At 41.0% G+C, this 20184-nt stretch overlaps 1 protein-coding gene and 1 long non-coding RNA gene across 5 annotated transcripts in view; one reads left to right on the top strand and one right to left on the bottom strand.

Moving 5' to 3' along the window:
- Positions 1-416: 416 nt before the first annotated feature.
- The window catches only part of ccdc71 (coiled-coil domain containing 71), a 24798-nt gene continuing 5030 nt past the window's right edge, over positions 417-20184 (top strand). The window contains exons 1-2 of one of the 4 annotated variants that reach the window (XM_034314267.2): positions 467-537; positions 19146-19202. The gene's annotated coding sequence lies outside the window, so the exon portion shown is untranslated. Of the gene's footprint in view, positions 538-5194; positions 5216-16604; positions 16625-19145; positions 19203-20184 lie in introns of those variants that run through there. The other 3 variants (XM_026932678.3, XM_034314268.2, XM_026932679.3) reach the window with 3 other exon arrangements.
- The window catches only part of LOC117599900 (uncharacterized), a 19770-nt gene continuing 15397 nt past the window's right edge, over positions 15812-20184 (bottom strand). The window contains exon 4 of the long non-coding RNA XR_004580226.2: positions 15812-16050. This is a non-coding gene — a long non-coding RNA (uncharacterized LOC117599900). The remainder of the gene's footprint in view (positions 16051-20184) is intronic.

The raw sequence follows: 20184 nt of genomic DNA, 5'->3' as shown, positions 1-20184 counted from the left end.
CTCTTGTAGGAAAATAGTCAACGTTGAGGTAGTAACAGCCCTCTACATCATGTTGGACCACATCATGCCACCCTGCCAGTAATTATATTCCAATAACAGCACGCAGTGTCGTGTTTTATTCTTTACTTACTCTACACAGACATGTTGCATACAGCATGAAGTCTAGGAATGTAACTAAAACATACATAAGTTTTTTTTTTTTAACTGATATAACAACATTAATCAAAATTAAGAAAGTATATTTTGTGTACAACACTAGTCATAATGCCCTACTTCTTTAAATTTGTCTAAGGGTGTGAATATTATAACCAGCTATTTGAGTGCACATTTCAACGCGCTAACGTAAATAGCAAACCGTTTTACAATTAAGATGCTCTTTAGCTAGCTAGCTATTTTAACCGAGTATTCTGCGTCACCACGTGGCCCCGCCCATTTCGCAATAGTCCCCTCCCCATCGGTAGAACGGAGAAGCCATTTTTGTTTCATGTCTGAAAACCTTCGTTGACTAGAATCTGATGCATATTGGGCTCTGTGAAGGTAAGGCTCTCTGGTTACTTTTTAAACACCATTTTACCGAGATTTTAATGACGACATGTTGTCGTGGTGAAACGACGCCGGCAGATGAAAAAAACAGCTTCGTTTACTCACCAGTACAGACCTGGTCGTATATCTAGCTTAAGATCAACAAAGATTTCGCTTTTCTTGTCGTTAGCTAGGTACATAAAATTAGCCAGTTAGCTAGTTTTCCTAAGTTTACTGATGGCAAACGGAATCGGTATTTGGTGTTTTCTTATATGAGTTGGGCGAAATTGGGCAGCGAGTAGTCACTACGTCAAGTAAAAAAAGGTCTAGACGTCCGTTTTAAAGCGAACGTGGTGCTCTTTCCCCTGATCCTCTATTGCATTGTGTTCCATCGCGAGCTTTGTCTGAAATTATGACCAGCCAAGCTTTACGAAAGATGCATAAAACCTAGGAAATATGACCAGATAACTTATCTCTGATATGATGTTTTATTGTGTGAGGCGGTAAATGTTATTGTACACATCTTCTTTAAACTGTTCGCTATAGTGTCCAAGTCAGTGCTATATAATTCATAAATATTAAGCTTTTATAAATTTTCAGTCCTTAGACTGGGTGAAAAACGCAGTGCATACATGGCCATGCAAAAAGAATTAAAGGCTGCCTTCACAAAATTAGTTAAAGGTGCATTAAGTAGTTTTAAGCTTTTTGCTGCCCCTCTGTCCACCCCTAGAATTGAATATCCTGCCATATTATGTTTAACCCCTGCTTTACTTAGTTTTTAAAGCATGTTTCGGGTTGATTGTCCATTTCATTTTGTAAGTAAGGATTAGCTAAAACACTGTGGAGTGTGCTGTTATAGGAAAATAATCCACCACGGGGTGGTATGATGCAGTCAGACGTGAAGTGAATTTTTTTCCTTTAACAGAATGTTCCATAGTGATTTGTTCCTCTTACACCACAGCGATTTGTTATTACAGTTCATAATTTATTATTGAATGACATGTCATACTTTTCAACAGTTTATAGTTAGGCCTAAATTTAATGTTGTGGAATGTCCATGAGATAGTTCTTATTACTTACAGTATAGATCCATTTGGTGTTTGTAAACAAAAAGAGATGCGCACACAACCTGGTTTCAAAAAGACCCGAGTAGCCTAGGAACCTGAAGCTGTCTGACTATTGAATTTTTGAAGAGTTTTATTTAGGAATAAATGTTATCCATGTATTATAGGTTATAATTAAAGACAGAGAGTCCTATTTGACTAAATTAACACTTTAAAATCATATAACTCTAGAAGATATTTATGGCTTGGTGTCCTGTCAGTGGCTAAATGATGCTAAACAGTGGCCTAGCCTGCAATGACTGTACATAGATACATATTTCATCGAAACTTCCGAGAGTTTCTAAAAGAGAGAAATGGAAGACATACAAGTCTCTTGACTTGCTGTTTGTGGGTACGTTCAAGCCGTTTTATGATTACAACTTCAAGGACATCGTGGCACTGAAAGCCGAGGTGCTGCCCCGATGCAATAAACTTCAGCTTAAATTCAAGGGGTTTAACAAAAATATTGCATTAACCGTTTAGGAATTACAGCCATTTTTTACATAGTCCCTGCATTTTCACAGACTCAAAAGTAATTGGACAAACTAACATAATTATAAATATAAGGATTATTTTTAATACTTGGATGCAAATCCTTTGCAGTCTTTAACTGACTGCCTTAAGTCTGGAGCCCATGGACAAATACTGAGTTTCCTCTCTTGAGATGTTTTGCCAGGCCTTTACTGCAGCCACCTTCAGTTGCTGGTTGTTTGTGGGTCTTTCTGCCTTCAGGTTTGTCTCCAATAAGTGAAAAGCATGTTTGATTGGTTTGAGGTCAGGTGACTGACTTGGCCATTTAAGAACATTCCATGGCTGTGTCCGAATATCTTTACTACTCTACTATACAGTATCCAGAAAGCAGTACGCCAATAGAATTGTATGTCCGAATTCTCAGTATTCATAAAACAGTAGGCGAGAAATACCCGGATGACGTACTGCTTCTGCCGAGATTCTGCAGTATGGAAGTAATGGCCACTGTGCTATCCCTTAAGGCAACGGGACTGGTACGGAAGAGCTGTCAGAATCAGAAATGGAGGAAGGCAGTGCGTCGGCTCTTTTTAAGTGTAAGTGCCATAGGTTTTAAATGTTGTTTCTTCTTGTTGTTTCTTGTGGTTAGACCACACTTGTTTAACAACACCTGAGTAAACTGTTAACTCGTTGAAGGCTTAAACAAGAAAGAAACAGTTGCTCTAATATGGCTCTTCAACTTTTTTGCGGGTACGGTGACGTCATAGGGCACATGACAGTGCCAACAAGGCAGATGTAGTATGTCCGGATTGTAGTCATACTACACACACATATACTGATCAGTACATACTGTATCAACGGCCGAGCAGTAGGTACTGAATGGAATGCGGTATGTACTGTCACAGTATGTGATTTCGGACGCAGCCCATTTCTTTGCCTTGAGAAGCTCTTGGATTGTTTTCACGGTATGTTTTGGGTCATTATCCAACTGTACTGTGAAGCACTGTCCTGATTAGCAGCATTTGACCGAATCTGAGCAGAACATAGCTCTGTGTACTTCAGAATTCATCCTGCTTCTTCTTTCACCAGTCACATCATCAATAAACACCAGTGACCCAGTTCCATTGGCAGCCATAGATGCCCATGCCATAACACTTCCTCCACAATGTTTGACAGTTGATGTGGTATGCTTTTGGATCATGAGAGCTTCTTTTCCTTCTCCGTACTCCTCTCTTCCCATCATTTTGGTACAAGGTAATCTTGGTGTCATCTGTCCAAAAAATCTTGTTCCAGACCATGTTTTCTAGCAAAGTCTAATCTGGCCTTTCTGTTCTTGAGTGTTACCAGTTGTTTGCATCTTGAGGTCAACCCTCTGTATTTACATTCATGAAGTCGTCTTTTGATTGTAGACTTTGACGCCTACTTTCTCGAGAGCATTCTTGACTTCTGTTGATTTTGTGAAGGGTTTTTTCTGTGATCATCCACTTCAGTTGTCTTCCGTGGTCTTCGAGGTGTTTTGGTGTTACTGAGCTCACCAGTGCATTCCTTCTTTTTACTAATGTACCAAATTGTTGATTTGGCCACTCCTAAAGTTTCTGCTGTCTCTCTGTTAGGTCTGGTTTGCTTTTTCAGCATAATGATGGTCTCCTTCACTTGCATCAACACCTCTTTGGACCGCATATTGAGAGTTCCCATGAACAGCTAGCAAATGCAAATTCAACACTTGGAATCAACTCCAGACCTTTTATCTCCTTAATTTGTCCTGAAATAATGAGGATACAGGCCACAACTGGCAGTAAAACTGCTTATCGGTCCATTGTCCAATTACTTTTGAGCCTGTGAAAATGGAGGGACTGTGTAAAAAAAAAAAATGGCTGTAATTCATAAAGGGTTAATGCAATATTTTTGTTAAACCCCTTGAATTAAAACTGAAAGTATGTCAATCACATCTTGATTGCGTCGTTTCAAATCCATTGTGGTGTGTGTACAGAGGCAAAATTCTCTAAATTGTCACTTTTCAAAATACTTACGGACCCGACTGTAAATGTGCAACACCTCAGTAGGAACGGGACCTAGATGTCTAGCATTAGCTAGCTAGTTTCTTGATGTAGATTTTAGGTGAGCAACGTGTTTTTTTTTTTTTTTGTTTTTTTTTTAAGCAATATAAATTAGTCCTGTTGGTTAACTAAGGCTCAGCTTGCAGAGGTGCTAATGCTACCTACATACATTGCCTTTTAAAAAGATTTCAACTTAAAAATCATCAAATTTGTCTGGATTACAAATGGGTATGAATACTTATGAATGCATAATTATTCAACCCCTGCAGACCACTACTTGTTGGAACCACCTTTTGCTGTAATAACCGCTTTGTGTCTGTTGGGGTACGTTCATACCAGCATTGCACACTGTTTGGGAGTGATTTTCACCCATTCTTCCTGGAAGATTTGCTCCAGGTTCTTTGAGTTTGTTGGATGCTGATTGTTGACTGAAATTTTCAAACAGTGCCATAGATTCCCAGTGGGATTCTGATCTGGACTTTGACTTGGCCACTGTAGAATATTCACCTTTTTGTTTTTAGTGACACCTGCATTGCTTTGGCCTTGTGTTTGGGACCATTGTTCTGCTGAAAGGCGAGCTTTAGTTTTTTTTTTTAGTTAACTAAAGCAGGTTCTCTTGTAATTTTACGCAATCAGCATTTTTCAGTTTTTGATTTTCTTTGAAATATTCTATGACCAATAATTAATTCTACATTTTTTTAAAAAAAAAATACAGTTCTGGGGGGTTGAATACTTTTGCATGCCACTGTAGCTAGGCGGCTAATCTGGTGGGTTTGAATGCGTTACACGCACATTTCTACTGGCTAAAAAAATCTAGCAAGATATGTCTCACCCATGTATTAGAACCTAAAGTTATTTCACAAAATTAGTATGGAGGATTAAACCACTACATTCACAGGATGTAGTGGTTGCTAGTTTGATACGTAGCTAGTTAGATAGGTAACTAGCTACCATGTTGCAGCTACTAGCCCATGCACACAAGACAAGCAGTTCCATATCCTAACTAATAGGTTTTTTTTATTCGTAGTTGCCCGGTGGACAAGTAGGTATAACAACCAACAAAAGGTAAAAACCGTACTTATTTACTTTCATTTGGGGATCATAGGGGTGACATTAAAGACACCAGCCTGAAGAACTAACAGCGTGACTTAATCTGAACCAGTGACTGTACACCAATCAGCCATAACACTAAAACCACCTGCCTAATGTTGTATTGATCCCACCTGTGCCGTCAGAACAGCTCTGACCCATCAAGTGATGGACTTTACAAGACCTCTGAAGGTGTGCTGTGGTATCTGGCACTAAGACATTGGCAGCAGATCCTTTAAGTCCTGTCAGTTGTGAAGTGGGGCCTCCATGGATTGGATTTGTTTGTCCTGTACATCCCATAGATGCTTGACTGGCTTGAAATCTGGGGAATTTGGAGGCCAAGTCAGCACCTTGAATTCTTTGTCATATTCCTCAAAACATTCCTGAACAATTTTTACAGTGTGGCAGGGCGCATTATCCTGCTGAAAGAGGCCACTGCCATTAGGGAATACCATTGCCATGAAGGGGTGTACTTGGTCTGCAGCAATGTTTAGGTAAGTGGTACATGTCAAAGTAACATCTACATGAATGCCAGGACCCAAGGTTTCCCAGCAGAACATTGCCCAGAGCATCACACTGCGTCTGCTAGCTTGCCATCTTCCCAAAGTGCATACTGGTGCCATCTTTTCCCCAGGTAAGGGACGCACATGCACCCGGCGGTCCACATGATGTAAAAGAAAACGTGATTCATCAGGCCAGGCCACCTTCTTCCATTGCTACATGGTCCAGTTCTGATGCTCACATCCCCATTGTAGGTGCTTTCAGCGGTGGACGGGGTCAGCATGGGCACTCTGACTGGTCTGCAGCTACGTAGCCCCATACGCAGCAAGCGGTGATGCACTGTGTGTTCTTTCTATCATAACCAGCATTAACTTTTTCAGCAACTTTTTTTTTGTGCTACAGTAGCTCTTCTGTGGGATCAGACCAGATGGGCTAGCCTTCGCTCTCCATGTGCATCAATGAGCCTTGGGTGTCTGTTGCCGGTTCACCGGTTGTCCTTCCCCAGACCACTTTTGGTAGGGACTAACCACAGCACACCCGGGATCACACCACAAGACCTGCCATTTGGAGATGCCCAGTCATCTAGCCTTCACAATTTGTCCCTTGTCAAAGTCACTCACATCCTTACGCTTGCCCATTTTTCCTGCTTCCAACATGTCATCTTGGAGAGCTGGCTGTTCATTTGCTGCCTAATATATCCCAAACCTTGATAGGTATCATTGTAATGAGATAATCAAGCTGAAGCCAGAGCATGCACAGCAATGCACATCGGGAACATGCTTGCTGTGATACCTGAAGTGCAACTTAAGGAGGCGAATTGGCTAACTCAAAGCGGAAAGTCCACTTTATTAGGAACACCTGTACACCTGCATATTCATGAAGTTATATGATTAGCCAATTATGTGGTATCAGCGCAGTGCAAAAAATCATGTGGACACAGCTTAAGAGCAGTTAAATTCAGGTAATGTTCACATCAAACAGCAGAATGAAGAAAAAGTGTGATCAGTGTGACTTTGATCGTGGCATGGTTATTGGTACCAGATGGGCTGGTCTGAGTCTTTCAGATACTACTGACCTCCTGGGACTTTCACACACAACAGTCTTTAGAGTTACATAGAATGGTGCAAAAAAACAAAAAACACTGAATGAGCAACAGTTCTGTGGGTGGAATCGCTTTGTTGATTAGAGAGGTCAGAGGAAAAAGGGCAGTTTGGTTTGAGCTGCCAGGAAAGAAATGGAAACACAATCTCTTTACAACCTCAGCATGCACAAAACATCAACCTTGAGGTGGATGGGTTACAAAAGCAGAAGACCACATTCGGTTCCACTCCTGTCAACCAAGAACAGGAATCTGAGGCTTTCTTGGGCACAGGCTCACCCAAACCGGACAGTTGAAGATTAAAAAAAAAAAATCACCTGGCCTTTTCTCAGTCTTTAACTGTCCAGTTTCAGTGACTGTGTGCCCATGATAGCCTCAGATTTCTGTTCTTGTTTGACAGGAGTGGAACCTATTGTGTTCTTCTGCTGTTGTAGCCCATCCACCTCAAGGTTTGTAAAGTCTACAAACCACAGTTGTAAAGAATTAGTACTATAGACTTCATGTCATCTCAAACTAGTCTGGTTATTCTCCTCTGATCTCTCTCATCAACAAGGCGTTTCAGCCTGCAGACCCTCCGCTCACAGGATGTTGTTGGTTTTTCGCACCATTCTGTGTAAACACTAGAGATTGTTGTGTGTAATGTTCCAGGAGATCAGCAGTATCTGAAATACTTATATGGCACCATCGACCATGCCACAGTTAGTCACAGAGACCACATTTTTCCCTATTCTGATGTTTGATGTGAACAATACCTGAAGCTCTTGACCTTTATCTGCATGATTTTATTCATTGTACTGATGCTATTCAGAACAAGCGTATTAGAACAACAAGGCTGATAGATGATAGATCAGAAACAACATAGCACCTTTTGTTTGAACCCACCCATTTTCCAAGTGATCAAAAATATTGGTAACCCTAACCCTAACATATGACTGATGTGTTTCTTGTTGCTTAGGTGTTCGCTGTTAGATTGATTAAGTAATTAATAGCTCTGAATGTCTATTCTTTGTTTGAGCCCTGGCTTCCACCTGTAAAGGCTGTGTTTGTTGTTAAAATCGATAAAACAACATAAGGACCAGAGAGCTGTCTACGGGAGATAAGCAAGCAATTTTGAAGCTGAGAAAAGAGGGAAAATAGATCAGAGCCATTGCACAAGCTTTGGGCATAGCCAATACAATTTGGAATGTCCTGAAACATAAAGAAACCATAGATGTACTAATGATTTAAAAATGACTAATTGAACATGTCGGCCAAGGAAAACAATAGCAGTTGATGACAGAAACCTTGTTAAGGAAAAACCTTAAAACAGTCAGTGGCATCACCAATAGCCTGCATGGGGCAGGGGTGAAGGTATCACAATCCACCAATCGAAGAAGAGTCTGAGAGCAGAAATATAGAGGCCATACCACAAGATGAAAGAAGGCTAAATTGGAATTTGCAAAGAAATACAGAGATGAGCCACAAACAGTTTGGAACCAAGATTAACCTCTACCTCTAGATGGAAAGGCCAAAGTGTGGAGAAAGAAAGGATCTGCTCATGATCCAAAACGTACAAGCTCATCAGTCATGCACGTTGGAGGTAGTGTCATGGTTTGGGCTTGCATGGCTGCTTCTGGAACAGGCTCACTAATCTTTATTGATGATGTAAGTCATGATGGTAGCAGCAGAATGAATTCAGAAGTCTACACAAACATTCTGTCTGCCAGTTTACAGAGAAATGCATCCAATCTAATTGGGAGGAACTTCATCATGCAGCAAGATAATGACCCAAAACACACTGCCAACACAACAAAGCTCTCATCAGGTGGAAAAAGTGGAAGGTTTTAGACTGGCCAAGTCAGTCATGACGTGTGTGTGTGTGTGTGTGATAGTGATATAAATAAATAAACAACTTGAAACATGGCACCACCCAATTCTTACCAAAAGTATTGGAACAGAGTCTTAAAGTAAATATTTGGCTGCATATCCCTTGCTTGCAATAACTGCATCAAGCCTTCGACTGACTGACATCACCAAACTGTTGCATTCTTTTTTTGTGATGCCTTGCCAGCTTCATTCACTTGTTGTTTTGGGGGGTTTCTCTTCAGTCTCCTTCAGGAGGTGAAATGCTTGCTCAATTGATTTAAGGTTTGCTTATTGACTTGGCCTGTCTAAAACCTTCCACTGATTGACTTGGCCTGTCTAAAACCTTCCACGTTTTTTCCCTGAAGTCCTTTGTTGTGTTGGCAGTGTGTTATGGACTATTGTCTTGCTGCATGAAGTTCCTCCCCTCCCTAGATTGGATGCATTTCTCTGTAAACTGGCAGACATTGCATCATTAATAAAGATTAGTGAACCCATTCCAGAAGCAGCCATGCAAGCCCAAGCCATGCTTGACCAATGAGCTTGTATCTTTCGGATCATGAGTCTACATACTTTGGCTTTTCCATCAGTTTGGGTTAATCTTGTTTCCAGAGGTTTTGTGGCTCATTTCTTTATTTTTTTTTATTCCAGTCTGGCCTTCAGATTCTTATTGCTGATGAGTGGTTTGCATGTTGTGGTATGGCCTTTATATTTCTGCTCTTGAAGTCTTATTCAAATGGTGGATTGTGATACCTTCACCCCTGCCCTGAAGAGGTTGATGATGATGTCACTGACTGTTGTTTTAATGTTGTTTTGATGTTTGTCATCAACTGCTGTTATCCTTGGCAGACCTGTTCAATGTCTGGTTGTTAATACACCAGTGATTTCTTTCTTTTTCAGGACATTCCAAATTGTTGTATTGGCTATGCCCAATGCTTGTGCAATGGCCATGATCGATTTTCCCTCTTTTCTCAGCTTCGAAATTGCTTGCTTTTCTCTCGAAGACAGCTCTCTGGCCTTCTTGTTGGTTTATCAATTTAACAACAAATGCAGTCTTCACAGGCGAAACTCAGGGCTCAAACCAAAAGTAGACATTGAGAGCTATTAAATGTTCAAACATTCAGTCTATCAGGGCCCACCTGGGCAACAACAAACACCTGTCAGTCACATGTTCCAGTATTTTTGATCACTTGGAAAATGGGTTGGCTCAAACAAAAGGTAGCATGTCCTAAGGTGTTTAACACATCTAGATGTAAATATCAGGAAATTAAAGCTGAAATTTTGAACTATTGTCTCATATTCTTCTTAGGATCTCAAACCCAAATGTCTTAAAGTGTATAGCAAAACCGTAGAATTGGCCTTGCTGTTCCAGTACTTTCAGAGGGGACTGTATACAATTATTGGTTAAAACTGATGTTTTTAGCAAGTATTTTTCATCAGTTTCAGAAAGCGAACTATTATGTGTAAGATTTTTATTGGATTTCACTTTCAAAAACCGGTTGGGGAGCACAAGCATGTCTGCAGCCTGTAGAAGACTTTAAGTAGTGGATGTGATAAAGGACTGTTTTATTGGTTACACTTTATTGTTTAAAGTTTTATTGTTTACATGAGGTGTATTTTGAACAATATTACTCTGAAATGAAATAAAACCAATGGAAGAAAGGAAAATGTTTCTGGGTATGCAACCTGACACACTTCTAGGCCAATCAGTATTTGCCCAAAGACCAGTGGATTTACTCCTTACAATGGCACCTGTCAAGGGGTGGGATATATTAGGAGGCAACTGAATAGTCAGTTCTCAAAGTTGATGTGTTGGAAGCAGGAAAAATGGGCAAGCTTAAGGATCTGAGCGACTTTGACAAGGGCCAAATTGTGATGGCTAGATGACATGGGTCAAAGCATCTCCAAAACAGCAGGTCTTGTGGGGTGTTTCCGGTATGCAGTGGTTAGTACCTACTAAAAGTGTCCAAGAAAGGAAAACCAGTGAGCCACGACAGGATCATGGGTGCCCAAGGCTCACTGATGCGTGTGGGGAGCAAAGGCTAGCCCGTCTGGTCCGACCCCACAGAAGAGCTACTGTACTACAAATAGCTGAAAAAGTTAATGCTGGCTGTGATAGAAAGGTGTTAGAACACACTGTGCACCGCAGCTTGCTGCGTATGGAGCTACATAGCCGTTGACCGGTCAGAGTGCCAACGCTGACCCCTGTCCACCCTCGAAAGTGCCTACAATGGGCACGTGAGCATCAGAACTGGAATTTGTAGCAATGGAAGAATGGCCTAGTCTGATGAATCACTTTTTCATTTACATCATGTGGATGGACGGGAAAATGTGAGGAACATGACATAGAGTTCAAGGTGTTGACTTGGCCTCCAAATTCACCAGATATGAATCTGATTGAGCATCTGTGGGGTGTGCTGGACAAACAAGTCCGATCTATGGAGGCCCACCTCGCAACTCACAGGACTTAAAATCTACTGATGACGTCTTGATACCACAGCACACCTTCAGAGGTCTTGTGAAGTCCCTTTCTCAATGGGTCAGCACTGTTTTGGCTGGACCTACACAAAATTTGGCAGATGGTTTTAATGTTATGGCTGTTCGGTATATGTAACTGTTTCTGTGGAACGCTAGTGGAATGCTAGTTACAAACGTAACTGTGCCTCCGTAAACCCTTGACAACCACCAGGATTCCTTGTCATTCAGAACCATGGTGAGAGTTTTCCAGGGAAAAGTAGCTGTATGGCAGGGATATTAATCATGGAGACACAGTTACGTATTTACCGTATTGATCGGCGTATGTAACTGTTTCTGTGAACCTCAAATAATCGCCGGGGTTGTAAGAATCATTGGAAACCATACACTGTAAAGACAATCAAAAATTTGAGTAAATATGGCACAGCAGTGGCTTTACTAAGAAAAGAACATCCCTCTAAAATTGATGAGAAGACCAGGAAAAAACCTGGTCAAGGCGGCTGCCAAGAGGCCTACAGCAACATTAAAAAATTGCAGCAATTTTTGGCAAGTACTGGTTGCTCCCTACAAGGGATAACAATCTCCTGAATTCTTCATATGTCTGGGCAACAGGGTAGGGTGGCAAGACCCAAAAAAAAAAAAAAAACATCCAAGCTTGGCTAGATTGGGAAAAAAAAATACATGCAATCTCCCAGAACCATGTGGAATAATATGTTATGGTTTGAGACCGAAATTGAACATTTTGGCCATAATACCAAAATATATGTTTGGCACAAAAAAAAAAAAAAAAAAATCACTAACAGAACACCATGCCTGCGGTGAAGCATGGAGGCAGAAGCATCTTCCTTTGAGGCTGCTTTTCTTCATCTGGAACTGGGGCTTTAATCAGAGTGGAGGGAATAACGAATAGGTCAAAATACCAGTCAATTTTGGTGTAAAACCTTAAGGCTTCTGCTAAAACACTTAATATGAAGAGGAATTTCAAATTTCAGCCTGACAACGACCCGATGCACACCTCCAAATCAACAATGAAATGGTGTCACCAAAACAAGATCAAGGTCCAGAGTCCAGATCTGAAATCTGTGGGGGTGACCTGAAGAGGGCTGTGCACATGTCAAGATGTGTCAGTCTGATTGACTCTTACCCAAAAAGATCGAACGCCATGATAAAAATCTAAAGATGCTTCAACTAAGTATTAGTTTAGGAATGTGTACACTTAGGCAACCAGGTTATTGTACTTTTTTTTTTTTAACCTAAAATGATTCTCATTGTTTTTCACTTTCATTTATGGGTTGCAATTTCACAATAAAGGTAGAAAAGGTTCTGATATGATTTATGATTTTGATATGATTTTTTTTTTTTACATCACAAAAAACTGCCATTTTTTACAGGGGTGTGTAGACTTATATCTACTGTATTTCACCACTCCTAACCTCTAGAGCCGGTGAGAATCACATGAATAACATGCCACAATGTTAAGAGGAGCCGACACACCTTAAGACTACGTGGAAAGGTGTTTGCACATGACTGTTGCACTCACAGAGCTTGGAAGGGCAATGTTAACCTTGTAGAACCTGCATAGTGATGTCCACGTATCAGCACTGCAGACCTCCTGGAATGGTACTATTTTTAACCATGTAACAGTACGTCTTTAGAAACCAGTCCATCCTGCTCTTATTTAGAACTGGATGAAAATAACTGTCCTGCTTCTCAACAGGAACACTGGGTAGAATCCTTTGTTCTTAACCATGTGGTCTACCTTTTCAGTTGCACCTCTGTCCAAGAGGGAAAGAACTTCTTGGGTTAGAGCAGCAACCTGATATAGTGAGGCCCTGAGCATGAGAAAGATTGGGGCCCACTGATCTGATGCTGGCCAAAGAGCAATGTTTTTGGCTGTAAGCCCCTCCCCACCAACAGCCCTTTGTTGCCGCACTCCATAGGATCCTTTAGTGTTGGGGAGAGGGGTGTTCATTTGGGCCCACCCTATGATGGGCTGAATGCCTAGAGGCCCGAGGGCTTGACTCACTATAATGTAAGGCCAATAAAACCTTTGCGGGAAATAGGGCTGCAACTAACGACTATTTTGATAGTCAATTAGTCTACCAACTATTGAAACGATTAATTGATTAATTGGACTATAAATCACGTAATTATTCAATGGCTCCTATTTACCTATAAGCTTTTAAATTTAGCTTGAGTTTGTTTTAAGCATGAGGTAAGTACCCATTAAGACAATAAAGATGAATAATCAAAAAGATGCCATTTATTCAACTAAACATCTGTTCAACATTGCTGCTCATTAGACTATTTTTAAGATCATTTTCCATTTAAAACAAAGGAAGGCAAAGTGCTGAGATAAAAAATTAAATTGAAACTCAAGTACCCACTTTTTTTTGGTAAAACAAGGACAAGTACCAGCAATAAAAAAAACTACAACAAAACAACAAACCAAACTACACAGTTTTCCCATAAAAAAAATAAATGAGCATCTTTTGCAAATTGCAACTATATAAGACTACATATCCTTTACACTTTATTTAAACTTAAAGTCAGCATCTCTACATGGTCTTGTGTGAGGCTTGCTCTCTTCTGAGTGCAAATATTCCCAGCTGCAGAGCAGATTCTTTCTGAAGGGGTGGATGTTGCAGGAATGGACAGACGAGATCTTGCCATCTTTGATAGTGTTGTCCTCCTGGGTTTCCTCTTCTGATCTGAAGCAGGTTATCCAGCACTGATCCCCCCCACCCCCCCGAACACTGACCTTTTGCTGTTGCTCAGAGTCACAGCTATATATCCCAGTCTCCTTTGCTTCTTTGATTGCAAGGACTTCAATTGTCGCTTGTACCCTTGTGCCATCTTCAGGTGCCATAAATTTAAGCTTTCAAAATCTATGTCGATGGCAGCTGCAAGAAGAAGTGGATTGTCACTCTCTGTTGAGATGGTGTTCAGATTCACCCATCTCTCCGTTATCCCTTTCCCTGCACTGGCCAGAAAGACGTTTCCTGGGCCTGTCTCAAAATGGCTTTGCTGTAAGGACCGTTGCAGCCCTTTGACCAGCTGTGGAAGATATGAAGCGGTTGCATACTCCTGTCCACTAAGGTAAACCGGTGGCACATTGAAAAGGCTGCATCCCTTGCACCAGCTCTTCAAGCAGAACCCACTGATCTGGCTTCAGGTCAAAGTAGTGTTTGCCCCTTGGAGTTATCTCAGGATCAGATAGAGTGGCAGTGACTGGCCAGCGCTGTTCCAGGAGTCTCTTATGTAGTATGCACTGTTCCATCGTTTACAGACATCCTGAATCAGCTTGTGTTGTACTGTGTTCATTTGCTGCTGTTTCACCTTCAATTTTGTACTGGCCAGCTCACTTCTCCTGAAGTGTTCCACTAAGTTCCTTGCAGCACCTACAGCTCTGCTTATGCTGGGCTCTTTGAGGGCACTGTTAATTATAAGCTGGAGTGTGTGCCCAGTGCAGCACACAGAAGCCCAGCCATGTTTTTCTTCTAGCATTCGCATTGCTCACACCATATTGGTCCCATTGTCGTGAACTACAGCTTTTATCTTGGTAGGCAGGATGTCAGATTTTTCTATCACCTCCTCCATCCATGTCATGATGTTTGCAGCAGTATGCCTCTCACCCAGAGGCATGGTGGCAAGGTTAAAAGTCTTCATCTTCAGTGATGAAATGGCAGGACACTCCAAGATATGCATCTGTAGCACAGCTGGTCCACACATCAGCTGTCAGTGACAGGGAGCTGTAGACCTCTTTTATTCTCTCCTTTACCTTTTGAAGACATCAGAGATTTTTGTTAACATTGTGAAAGGCAAAGACCCATACACTGTAGTAAGCATTCAAGAATCAGTTTTTATCTCAGATTCATATTCACATTACTGGGGCATTTTAAGATTTGATCCAAATTAATATATTGAATATAGTGATATTTCTCCATGTTTAAATACAGGACCCTGTCTGTGAAACACAGGCTGAAGTCGCTTAATCTAATTAAGAGAAAAAGCGCGCTTTATCGGCTATTGTCATAAAAATGACAAGGTCGTGCTAAATATTTTTATTGCTGTAAATTACAGGAAAAACTTATATATCTAAGTTTCGAAGAATAGTCCTCAAAATTTCCTTTTCAGCATAATAAATATTGAAATCTATTATTTTATTGACTGTTTCATTTTTAATGAAAAAGAAAAAAAAAAGATACCGGAAATTAGCTTCCGTAACATTGATTTTAATGTTTCAGTGGATTTACTTTCAAGTAACAACAGCTGATTTAGATGTCATTTGTTTTAGCAACTTCTTTTCTACTCTTATGAAATGGTCTACATAATTTCCATATTCTCTAAGATATAGCACAAACATTTATCCAGGTTCCGATTCTGTCAAATGTAAACACCTCTTATTTTATTACATTGGAATTTCACAAAATAATGGTTTTCCAGGCATTCACCAAATCTTTGACATGATCTTATTCAGTCAATATTAAAGGTATCGATGTGAAATTTTATTTTACAGAATGTTCCTTACATTCTGTAGCATTTTGTATATAACAGTGAACCAAAAAAAGACTTTAGCCGTGTTTTCACAGGCAGGGTCACATATAATTGCTTAGATCATATGGAGTTGTGTGTGAGAGAGAGACTTGCCTTTAGAACAATCGTCTCATATTTCTTTTCCATCAAGTGGGTGAAATGGGTTCTGGATGGAAGGGTGTATTCGGGGTTGAACTGGCGAATCATTTCTCGAAACCCTTCACCATCAACCATGGAGAGTGGTCTCATGTCGGTGAGCATGTTTAGAATATACACCATGAGGGCAGTCGTTTGCTGCGGTGTACGGGTTTGCTTCTTTTGTAGAAAGCCATCTAAGGTAGCTTTAATTTTCTTCGGACTGCATAAATATGATTTAAAAAAGAAACGTCAGGCAAATGGGTGGCATTACTTTTTTAAACTCAAATACGCCACAATTCAAACCACATTTTTGTTAGTGATTCTAGTATGTTGTGTGCTAACTATGCCTATACATAGCTAGTAGGTTAACTAGCTTACTGTCTCACCAAGGCGAGTCTGACTCCGCTTCCAGTCCAATGTGCTTTCTTTTCAAATGCTCGAGCATGTCCGACATGCTCCCGTGCCAAGCAAGGCCCACCTTACAGATGTTACATGTTGTCCTTTTATTTCCCATATCTAGGCAGAAATGCTCCCACCGCCATTTTTTTTGTTGTTTTGTTGTCACTTGCTGTTCGCAACTACATGACGTAACCAACTAATTATCAATGACTAAACTCTTTGGCAACTAAATATTTCATCGAATTTTGTTGTCTACGTTGATTATTCGTTGCACCCCTAGTGGGCAATGGAACACAGAAATGGGTTGCTGTGTCCTAAAAATGATATCATGATTTTGAAACCTGTGCTCTCCTCTCCAGGATGTCTTTGGTGACAGTTCCTAAAGAACTACACTGGTAGGTACATTTTCACAGGGTTGATTTACACATGTAAGGCAATGAGAACTGTGCTAACTTCATTTGGTACTGTTCATAAGCCAGGTTGGCAGAGAGCCACCCTCTCCTGTGCTGGTCTAGGGATCCCTTTGCCAGGAGTGATGTGTTGATGTCCAAAAACAAATACACTCACCTCAGTAGTAGACATGATAGGAGTCTATTGCCAGCTTTGGAGGACATGTTTCCTTCAGCCATAGTTATGAGCTGTTAGGCAGATAACTCCATGTGCTGCTATGAAAGCAGTAAGTCTTGTTGTAAGTGTTTATTGCAATTACTGAGTCATATGTCACTTTGTGACTGTTGGATGGCCTCTGCATTTTTGTCTTCCCGCTTGCCTCCAGATTGTCTTTAATATTGTAATAGTATTTTCCCCTCCAATTGTAAGATTTTGTTTGCAAAAGCCATGTTTGTTGGCTTGGCAGCTCACTTCCTTGCAGGTAAAGTTTTGCCCAGTGGATGAGCATGTTACCTCCTATGAGGTTTTGAGTCTCAGGAAGGAAAACTTTGGCTTTCAGAGTATGCAGCCTTCTTGGAGAAGGTGGAGCATGCTCATGTTGGGAATGACGGAGGTACTTGGAGGCAGAGCGTGGGAGCGGAGAATGCACTTTTGATATTCTGGTTTGAGAAACTGCGAAATAAGAAGTAGGTCTAAGGTTTTGGAGTTCAAACGTTGTTTTAATGAAGTTGCAAACCTTATACATAAACAGAGTCAAAATCACGACTAAGGAGAAGAAATTGAAAGGGAGTGTGGAGAGACTGTGAGAGTTAGCAAAGATTTCTTTTGGAATCTTAAGTGGCACATTGCCAGAAAGCACGAGGATGTGCTATGCAAACATAAATTTAACGTAAATAAACATAAATAAATTAATGAAATTAATTAAAGGCACAGCCTCTAACAGAATGTCACCCACAAATCTAATAATTATCTCTACTACTGTAATTGAGGCATTTATTCAAGCAATGTATTACAAACAGAAACAAGTATACTACAGAGAAATTTCATGTCGGAACGGGATTTGAACCAACGTTTTTTTTTTTTTTTTTTTACCGGTGAGCGTGAGCCATACATGAGTGGAGTGTTCGCTTGGGCTGTGAGTGATTGAGTGGCACGCACATGCATAGTGTGGAATATTGAGCGGAGTGTCACACCACTCTGCTTCACTCACATGCTCTGCTTGGTGGGGCATGATTTGGAGAAGTAGATGTGAACCCAAGTAATAAATTGTTATTAGATTTTTGTGCAAGCCAATTATCGTTGTCACTGTGTTGTCATTAACAAACTCATCACACAAGGTAACTCATAAGTGTACTTTGTACGAGAATACCTAGGGCTAAGAGTCAATTATGACTGCATCATACTAGAGGTCATACTCGGGTAAGGAGCAGTCCCAGGCTGTAATCTGACTGCAGCTTGGTGGGGAGTTGGATTTGTTGCACAGAGTGCCAGACACCCTGTTACTTTTGTTGAGAGACTAATTTAACTTTTGAAAACACTTCTTCCTTGTGCCAAGTGAAGTCAGGGATATTAGTACTGAATGCACTATATTCTTGTCATTAATCAGACAGGCAGGTACACAATGCTGTGGACAGAAGTCTGATGGTGCCTGTCATGACTGTAACCCTGGGAGGTGCTGGTGGACACTAATGGTGATGGAGGTAGTCAAGTAGAAGAAGGAGGCCATCCAAATAATTCTTATGAAGGGATCTCTGGATTCAGTTGAGAGTTACAGGAGAGCTAGAAAGGTCTGAAGCTGCAGAGGCAAAAGCTTGCACATGGGACAAATTTGCACAAGGTTGGTGAGGCCAGAGGAACAAGGCTTTGGGGACCCCTAAGATGTTCTGGCAAACTGTTCAAGGGAGACAAGGCCATGCAGAGAGTAAGTGCAGAGTGTGTTGATCTCTATTGGGGATAGTGGTGCATGATGGATGGATCAAAGTGAGGGACTCCTTAACCTAGTGGACATGCCCTCCCTTCAGGAGGCATGAAATCTCTGCTTCCTGAGTCTTACTTTGGTGATTAGAAACCTTCATAGCAGCAGGCTGCAGGGGTGGATGCAGTTTTGCCGGAGATGGACAAGTTTGGGGTTCTATGGTTAACATGCCTCGTCAATGTTGGAAATCTGGAGCAGTGCCTTTGAAGGGGTGAACTAGGATGGTGGACTGGGGAGCCTCCTCGGAACTACCAGGATTCAGGAGAGGAGACTCTATCAGATAATTTAATCTAGCATTCAGGAGGGTTCCTTCCTGGCTGTGGAGCAGTGGACCAGCTCTTTACTCTTGCACAACGGCGTGAGAGGATTGTGAGACTGTGCTAATCTTACATGTGAAGGAGTATCAGCAGTATTTAGGTTGCTATTTTGTGATGTGGTCTCTGTATGAGTGTAGTGAGCGCATTCTTGATGGTAAGGTGAAACTATTTTAGGTGGGTGGCAGACTCCATCAGGGGTCTGTCTTAACTACTCTTCTGTTTGTTGTTTTCAAGGACTGGATTACAAGACGCAGCCAAGTTTGGAGAGGTGTCCAGTATACAAGGGTTGAGGTAATGTCCCTATTAATTGGCAATGAGATTTTCTTGGCACCATCTGAAGCAGACCTCTAACATATACATGTGCTTGTTGTGACTTAGATGGAAATCATTACAACCAGGTACCTTGGGACCTTATTCACAAGTGATGGAAAATTGGAGCTTGAGATTGACAAAAAAGGAGTTCAGTTTTTGGACAAAGTGTTCAGTTTACCAGTCAGTCCCTATCCTCACCTGTGGTTATTAACTGTGGTCATGAATACAGGTGGCAGAAATGAGGTTCCTCTGAGTGTTGTTGGGCTTACTGTCTATGATAGGGTGAGGTGCTCAGGGATCCTGGAGGGAGTAGAGCAACTGCTCCCTTAAATTGATAGGAGCACTTGAAGTGGTTCAGGAACTTTATAGGAATACCCCTTAAGTGTGTGGTCTGCAACCAACTCAGCTCGGATAGCAAGCTATGAAATGGATGCATACAATGGCGTTGATCCAGAATGTCTGACTAACATGGAAGTTGGAGATATGGAATCCTAACTGTTTGAGCAGAGCCCTGTGCAGAGATGAGGAGTTGAGAGAACTTGACTGGTCCTTAGGTAGGGATGAATCTATGGCTCCACTACAAGTGGGAACTCAAATGGCCATGTGGATCATGTCAGAAGCCATTATTCAAAGTGAAATGTCTGTGAAAGAAAACAATCCTATGAAATGTATATGAAAGTTAAAAAAAAAAAAAAAAAAAAAAAAACTCAACTCAGAATTTCATTGTAAAGTAACCCTTGGAGAAAATTGAATGTCACATTAATTATGCAAGCTGTTCAGAGTGGATTTTTCCAGATGAAAACTGAATATTCCTTGGAATTCGGAAAGTAACGTCTTTCCTGAAGGAACTAGAATGGAGGCTCGATAATGATGTATGTCTTATGCATGTCTTATTATGCTGCTGAAAATGGATCTGAGACAGGCTCCTACATTGTGTTTTACTGCATCAAATTCACACTGA

The sequence above is a fragment of the Pangasianodon hypophthalmus genome, chromosome 20 (genome assembly GCF_027358585.1).
Source record: "Pangasianodon hypophthalmus isolate fPanHyp1 chromosome 20, fPanHyp1.pri, whole genome shotgun sequence".
Taxonomy (NCBI): Eukaryota; Metazoa; Chordata; class Actinopteri; order Siluriformes; family Pangasiidae; genus Pangasianodon; species Pangasianodon hypophthalmus.
Note: the sequence above shows the minus strand (reverse complement) of the source record. Positions and strands in the feature narration are given on the sequence as shown.